The sequence below is a fragment of the Zeugodacus cucurbitae genome, chromosome 4 (assembly GCF_028554725.1).
Source record: "Zeugodacus cucurbitae isolate PBARC_wt_2022May chromosome 4, idZeuCucr1.2, whole genome shotgun sequence".
NCBI classification, from domain to species: Eukaryota; Metazoa; Arthropoda; class Insecta; order Diptera; family Tephritidae; genus Zeugodacus; species Zeugodacus cucurbitae.
Genome location: NC_071669.1, coordinates 26,735,841 through 26,745,089, shown reverse-complemented (window position 1 = coordinate 26,745,089; position 9,249 = coordinate 26,735,841).

Here is a 9,249-nt window from a genome sequence, read left to right as displayed (position 1 = left end):
TGCATCATTGGAGGGGGTAGTTCAAAGTTAAGCATTTTCTTCTATATTTATTGCATTTTTTAGTACATTGAAATCATGATACTTCATAATCGAAAGGTACTAGCAACGTATACTCATTGCTTTCACAGATGCATTTATGTATATAGTATATGTTAGTAATCAGTGTATATGTACTTAAGCGTGTATTCAATTATGTATCTTCGTGTATCTTCAATTATGTATGTATTGAAAAAATACATATTAGAATTTTGTGTATTCATTACTTACAAATGTTTTCTTCTTTTTAATTCTTTTTCATTTGCTAACAAAATATATTTTAGTTTTAAACAATCCAGGCGAGTAACAAATCAGAATGCGCCACCATTATTGAGGAACAGCAACACCATCCTTTGTTTTGGACGGATCCACTATTTTCAGTAATAAATCCATATTGAAATGAGACATACATATTTCAAGAGAATTGTTGTAAAATAACAATGCTACAGTTTGAATGAATCCAACTATCGAAATGACTTTTATCCTAATATTTGTTTATAATTTTAAACTATTATGGTCTTGATAACTCAAAAATTGTCTATCAAAAGTTTCTAGCTACTTTTACATAATACTCATTTGTGTCCCAGGCCATAGCGGTATCGCAGTGAACTTCAAAGTCGATGAGCTTGCGCGTAAGGGCTGCAATCTCATCAGATTGTGAACAAGATGGTGCCCCACTATCCTCCTGCCTCTCAGTGGACGTCGAATGAACATGATAGGGGTAGATTCAGCTCGCCAGAGGCTAAATATCCTGACGGATGCAAATTGCCAAAGTTGCATGTAAGAAGGGCATATTGAGACATCGAGACATTTTCTCCTTCTTTGTCCAGCTTTTGCAAGTCCGCGGCTGAAACATCTTGGCAGGAAAAACTTCCGGGAATCATTTGAACTGTTCTGATTATAAATTAGTTGCCTGTATAAATTCGGAAAAGGCTTTAAGCGGGTTGTCGTCATTTGCGTGTCTTGGGCATCCATTTTGAGGAGTATGCGGCATCACAATGGATTGGCTTTGGCTGTTCAAGTGAGAACTCCTATAGCACAGGGATCAGCCCTTTAACCTTAATCTAACTCAGAAAATGTGAAAAAATTATTATTCTGGTAACTGCATGTTGGTAATGCAAAACAAAACTATGTTAATGCTGATAATTATGTACATATGTACATGCATATATATTATTGCTTCAGTATGTTAAACAAATGTATCACATGCTACTTGGACACGATCCGATCGGTCCTTGCCACAAAAGGACCAGGATAAACATATACGTACATCCTTAATTGAAATGTTTCGTTGTCATGTTAAGGAAGATTTCGGCATATGTATGTATATCCGACTACATTCCAACAATAGTCATTTATTATTGAAAGTTCCGCTTTTTGTTGGTATCGATGTTTTTTTATACATATTCAACGAAAGGTGACATTAATTTTTATTTTTATAGAGTTTATTTTATTTGAAATATAAATTGTATTTTTAAGGTGGGTTTATAGACTTAATATGAACTGTGTCGAGTAAGTCAGTGAACTCACAATATTAGCTAAATACGAAAAGATTTAGAAACAAGTAAGGAAAGGCTAAGTTCGGGTGTAACCGAACATTTTATACTCTCGCAATTTATTGAAGAAATTTTATTAAGATAACACACAAATTGAGTTATAAGGAAAGAAGTCGAGGTTGTGAACCTGTCGTTCCTGAGATATGGTTTTTGACCCATAAGTGGGCGATGCCACGTCCATTTTTCACTTTGTAAAAAAATCTGAGTGAAGCTTCCTTCTGATATTTCTTCTGTAAAATTTAGTGTATCTGACTTTTTCGTTAGTGAGTTAACCCACTTTTAGTAATTTTCAACCTAACTTTCGTATGGGAGGTGGGCGTGGTTATTATCCGATTTCTTTCATTTTTGGACTGTATAAGGAAGTGGCTAAAAGAAACGACTGCAGAAAGTTTGGTTTATATAGCTTTATTGCTTTGCGAGTTATATACAAAAACCTATTTGGGGACGGGGTAACGCCCACTTTTCAAAAACAATTACATCCAAATGTGCCCCTCCCTAATGCGATCCTATATTCCAAATTTTATTTTCATAACTTTATTTATGGCTTAGTTATGGTACTGTATAGGTTTTCGGTCTCCGTCATTTTTTGGGCGTGGCAGTGGCGATTCCGCCCATTTTCGAACTTAACCTTCTTATGGTGCCAAGGAATACGTGTTCCAAGTTTCATTAAGATATCTCAATTTTTACTCAAGTTATCGCTTGCACGGACAGAAGGACGGACAGACATTCAAATCCACTCGTCATCCTGATCATTTATATATATATAACACCATATCTAATTCTTTTATTTCTTGGTGACACAACAACCGTTATGTGAACAAAACTATAATACTCTGTGCAACATGTTGCAAGAGTATAAAAATTATAAAATATAACTGAGTCCGCCTTAGTTCAAGAGGTATTGTACAATTCTATTATGTCTTTAAAGGCAAATAAGAAATAAAATAGTTATAAAATAAAATTTCCCTACAACATTATGCAATTATTTTACCATTAACTTAGAGCAAAAATAAAATAAAAATTTTCAAATATGTTACATATGCACTTGATTAAGTAACACCCTGTGTCGCTTGCTTCATTCACAATGTGCAACGAGTAGGTAAATGCCTTCGGTCAGTACTGTAGCTTGGAATTCAACCTTTGGTAGTAAGATCGTAATTAAGCGAATGGTAGCGAGATTTACGATATCTGCAATAGGGTAGGCCATATTGTTGTGAGAAAAATAATATTGAATTCTAGTTGGGAATTTCACTTATTATAGATAATCAAGTCCATTAATAAAGATAATGTATAAATAAACTTACTCTAAGGTCTCTTATCTTAGTAGTACTATATACATTTGGAAGAAATTTTCACTACTTCACTGATTATGTTGAATTTAAACAATGTTTGGTTGATCTTTTTAATATGGAAAACTAACTAAAATAAAGCAGTTATTTGTAGAAAAATGTTACCATATGAACATAATTTAAGAATAAATCGTGCAATTGAGATTTTAATGTTATATAAATTTTATTATTAGTTCAAAAAGAAAAAAAAAATAGTGGCCTCTTTAGCACTCATATTTGCGTACACAAAAGGGCTTCTACATTTTTCCTTTACTTACAGTGTTTGTACAATTATTTTCGTCTGTACTAGTAATAGCCGCATTCTTGCCTATTACTCTTCTCGCTGCCTTTGGGAGCTGTTATTTAATCGATTAGATAGGCTTGCATCTAAGAGGAGATTTTCGCCTCCTCGCCCTCATGTTCATAAAGCCTTTTGTAGTGGGCCTCTTCCTGAATCCTTATTTCTTCGGCTACTGTATTAACCCTTAGGTCTCGATGAATATCAGCATCTCTACAATACCAAGGAGCATTTACAATGCCTCTTAGCACCTTGTTTTGAAAACGTTGTATAGTATTAATACTATTATCATTGGCACATCCCCACAGTTGCGCACCATATGACCATTCCGGATTGATTATTTGTTTATAGAGAAGAACTTTGTTGTGTATGGACAGGTTTGACCTTCGTCCAATTAGCCACTTCATTTTTGATAATTTGATATACTTATAGGGTGATAAGTAATTCTTTTGTTTGTAAAATTTACATGAACGGACTTGCCACCGTTTAGTTTTATTCTCCATTTTTGAGTCCAATTTACTACAGAGTTGATTGGATGTTGCAAGTTTAGCGCAGCTTTGTTGTTTGTTCGACCCCTAGTATTGTGTAGAAATTCACGTAAGTGAGGAAAGTTTCTGATTGTCATTCACTTGGGAGTGGCCAGAAACGATTCTTCTCCACATGATTCAAGTAGCTCACCACTTCCAAGTATCCTCTGGGTAGCTAACAAACATCCGTTTGAAGGCGAGCTAAAGTGAGAAGGCGAACCCGAAGTACCAATGAAAAATCGAAGAAAGCCTCGGATGGTCTTTTGAAGACGACCCCTGCAAACGTTTTAAGGATAATGATTTAAGGGCATGCACCTGGAATGTCCGGACCTTTAATTGGGAAGGTGCCTCTGCCCAGCTGGTTGATGTCCTCATACGACTAAATGTTGATATCACCGCCATCCAAGAAGTGCGATGGACGGAACAAGAACGGAAGAAGGAGGGTAAAGAAGGTGTCTTTGGCACATAAGTCGGAAATTTCAGCCTCCATGACGAAACATCGCCAAACGGCCTGAGGCTGATCGACTTCGCTGGGGCCCGAAATATGGTCGTCTGTAGTACCAGATTCCAGCATAAGAAAATACATCAAGCTACTTGGCTGTCTCCTGATCGAAACACGAGTAACCAAATCGATCACGTTGTGATAGACGGAAGACATGTGTGTGTTTTAGATGTGCGTACGCTCCGAGGACTCTACTCGACTTGCACTCCTGCTCTCTGAGAGCACTCATCAGCATCTCGGTATAAGGGAACTGTGGAACGGCATCTCAAACTCACTGTGTACAGCTGCAGCCGAAACAATTGGATTTCGGCAACGACAAAAAACAAGCTTGTACGATGAGGATTGCCGTCTCGCAGCGGAGAGAAAACAGACTGCCTACCTCGCAATGTTGAAAACGACCACAACCACAGAGCTGATGAGGGAAGCGAGACGCATCTGCAGACAAAAAAGAAAGAACAACAAAGCGGCGGGGGCCGATAGATTACCGGCCGAGCTGATTGGACCTTATCAGTGTGGCTTTAGACCTGGAAAATCCACAACTAACCAGATATTCACCATGCGCCAAATCTTGGAGAAGATCCGTGAAAAGAGGATCGACACATACCACTTTTTTGTCGATTTTAAAGCTGCTTTCGACAGCACGAAAAGGAGCTGCCTTTACGATGTCTGAATTTGGTATCCCCGCAAAACTGTATAAGTTGACGTTGAGCAACACCAAAAGCTCCGTCATGATTGGGAAGGACCTCTCCGAGCCGTTCGATACCAAACGAGGTTTCAGACAAGGTGACTCAATTATACGATCTGCAGAGCTAAATAGAGAAGGTACAATCTTCTATAAGAGTGTACAGCTACTGGCGTACGCCGATGATATTAATATCATTGGAAGCAACAACCGCGACGTTTGTTCTGCTTTTTCCCGCATGGATAAGGAGGCGAAGCGAATGAGTCTGGAGGTGAATGAGGACAAGACGAAATATCTCCTGTCATCAAGCAAACACTAGGCGCATTCGCGTCTTGGCTCCCACGTCACTGTTGACAGTCATAACTTCGACGTCGTAGATAATTTCGTATACCTGGGAACCAGCATCAACAACACAATGTCAGCCTCGAAATCCAGCGCAGAATCACTCTTGCCAACAGGTGCTACTTTGGACTGAGTAGGCAATTGAAAAGTAAAGCCTTCTCTCGACGAACCAAAATCAAACTCTACAAGTCGCTTATCATTCCCGTCCTGCTTTATGGTGCAGAAGCTTGGACGATGTCAACATCAGATAAGACGACACTAGGAGTTTTCGAGAGGAAAATTTTGCGCAAGATTTATGGTCCTCAGAACATTGGCAACGGTGAATACCGCAGACGAAGGAACGATGAGCTGTACGAGTTATACGACGACATTGACATAGTTCAGCGAATAAAAAGACAGCGGGTACGCTGGCTGGGTCATGTTGTTCGAATTGATGAAAACACTCCAGCTCTGAAAGTGTTCGATGCAGTACCCGCCGGAGGAAGCCGAGGAAGGGAAGGCCTCCACTTATCAGCAAAAGTGGCAGTCATGCTGTTTGGTACTAATGGTAAGTGTCTTGTATATAAAAGTGGACCTAAAATACTTCCCTGAGGAACTCCTGTTTTAATTTATTTTAGTTTTGAGAATTCATTCTCTTGTTTTACACGGAAAAATCTCAAGGTGATATATGATTCCAGAAGAGCACAATACTCAATCGGAAGACATGATTTTAGTTTTTGCATAAGGCCTTCGTGCCAAAGATTTTTCTATTTCGGATGTTATTCTATGAATTTGTTCTATTGTTGAATGTTTTTTTCTGAAGCCGAACTGATGCGATGGGATTAACTGCTTTTCATCGATTATGGATTTTAATCTTTTATAAACTAATTTTTCAAAAAGTTTTGAGATTTCTGGAAGTAGTGAAATGGGTCTATATGAAGATACTTTCCTTGTTTAGGAACCACAACAACTTCGGCAATTTTCCAAAGACTTGGAAAATGTGTCAGACGGATTGAAGTATTGAAAAGATAGGCGAGCTTCAGTAAACTTCTGTATGGTAATTTCTTTAACACTTGAGCTGTAATTAGATCAAATCAAGCTGATTTCTTATCCGTAAGCTTTTTAATCTCACTTTTAAGGTCATAAATGGTGATTGCTGGTATTTTTGTATGATATGATTTGATACTATCGAGGAACGCGATTTCACTACTCTCATTTGGAAGTATTTGAATACAAGCGAGATATGAGGATATGTCATTACCAAGTTTTGTTTTACACATATTAGGGATCTCTGCAACACTTGGGCAATAACTCTCTGAACAATTATTTTACATTGAAATAGATAACTCAAACATTAATGAGACGTCGAATTAAAACTTAAGAAAAATAAAAGGAATAAACATTTTGACCATTTAGTTCATCTTCATGCCGCATTATGTGCTTTAAGATACTTAGATTAAGAATTGAATAGATATTTTAAACGTTTGTTTGATTTCATTAATGTTTAATTTCTTAAATTACTTTGAAAATTTCGAGTTTTATCAGACGCAATTTGGATTTTACACATGGGTTATGAGGATGATTGGACCAAGAATAATATACACAAGTTTTCGACATGGCAAAGGAAATGTACATAAAACTTTCTATGGGAACTAAATATGTGGGCAATAAGCAGCGTATTAAAAAAAATGCAAAAGAGTATTTAATTTTTGCTGTATTCCGCCCGTCGAATTCCGTGAAGGTCATCCAAAATCAGTAGTTGCGCCAGAAAATATCGATGCTGCGGCAAAGTGCGTCATATTGACGGTTGAATAATTGTATTTGTTTGACGAAAATTATTAACATTTTGTACGTACATGTTTTAGTAAATGGGTGTGTTCTTGGCTGGTGTCAAGTAGAGTAAAAATACTTAAACATACAATATGTACATCTATCTGTACCATATATATAAAGAAATCAATGAATCCATAGGTTACGCCATGTCATTAGAAAGTCTGACTGATTGAATAACTTTTTTGATATTTCAAAACAAAAAAGTTTAAAGGGTTGCCACCCGTTTGAATATTTTTTATAAAACAGTACAATATAAATATTAATGTTAGTTTTTAAACATAAATATATAATGTAGGTTTTTACGGGGCGGGGCTTATAGTTGAGTGGATATATATATTAAGTTGACTACATAATATATATACATATATATATATATATATATACTGGAGCTGGAGGAAGAAATTGCCCGATTTTACTTAATATTGGCGCAAAAGCACAATATTAGAAGGAATTTCTATAAGTTATCTCCATGATATTCACTTTCGGTAAAAAATTATCCGGACGTAAGGAAATCCCCATGTTCGGAATATAGGGTTTTGAAAAGGTATTACGCGCACGATGGTATACCTTCAATGCGGTATATACCGATACCGATTTTATATCGATATCTTTATTCTTAATTTTTATATTGGAAAGTGGGCTATTTCGCCCATTTTCGAACTGTAATATCAGATCGTCAAGCAAATATTATGAAACATAATTTTTGACCCAACAGTGGGCGACACCACGTCCATTTTCAATTTTTTATGTTAATCAGAAAGCAGCGCTCCTGTACAATGTTTTCAGTAAAATTTTGTTCTATTGGCGTTTTTAATTATTTAGTTAGCGCCGTTTTAGTAGTTTTCAATATAACCTTTGTAGGGGGATAGGCATGAGTATTATCCGATATCTTCAATTTTCTTGGTGTTTTATAAGGTACTAAAAGATAAAGTATCCAGAAAGTTTTAATGGTTTTGGTAGTTTGCGAAATATATATAATACAAAAAACCTATTATGGGTCCGAGCCACGCCCAATTTTTCTATTATTCATTTCCGTTTAGTCATGCCAAAGGCTGTGTAAAGTTCAAAGTTGCGGAACATATAAAAATATAAGTAAAAAAATATTATTATTATATTTAAATATCGTATTAATGAATTTTGTTGCACAGTACATTATTTATTAGTTGTTCTAAGTATAGAATGACGTAATAAAAATATGAATGTATGTATGTAGAATTTTCAAACATACGATCTCCTGAACTCAAGGTAAAAAAATGTGTACTATGTTCCAAGTTAAAGTATATAATGTTTCTTAAAATAAATAGTTAAAAAAACACAAAACAGACACACAACTGTAAACTTATTGACCAATGTACGTGCCTGCCTTTAAGTATTAGTGTATAATGCAAATGAGTACATTAAGCAGGGTCGATTGCTCTTTTGCTTGTATATATTTATATATACATATATGTATATATTTATATCATAATATGTTGTTATTAAAATGCGCTAATGTTTACTAAGATGTTTTATGTTTTTATTAGGAGACTCAAATAAGAGTATACTATGACTTACTTCATTCGAATGTAATTTTTTTAAATATATCTTAAATAATTTTCCCCTAATATTTATATATAATATAATATACAACATTATTGGTGTGTTTGTAATAAATAGTATTTTAAGTAATATATTACTGTTTCGACATGTAGTTTACTTTTTAAGCCAGTGTGCCAGTTTAACTGAAAATTAAAATCTATAAAATTTCAATGCGGACCTTACATGTATGTATATAAGCGGTTGACAATTTCTCCCGTATTCGACTAAAGTTAATCTCTTATGTTACCGCAAATTGTTACATACATATGTACATATATATATGAATATGTTCTTATTTATTGATAATCTTTTTCATTTTAATTTAATATTAATCATTTGCGTTGCTACCGTTCATAAGCTTATGAACATATTAGTGTGTATGTATGCATGTATGAGTGATTCTATGTAGATATGTATGTTAAAGAGAACGCCTAAATGCAACGTGCGAGAATACTCGTATAGTCACTTTTAAAAAATTAAATTGAATTGATTAACTTAAATTCAATGACCGCATTGACATTACTTGTATTTTGTGAGTAATGTTCATTTCGAATCGTAATTCCCAAAGAGAATATTCGCTCCAGTCGT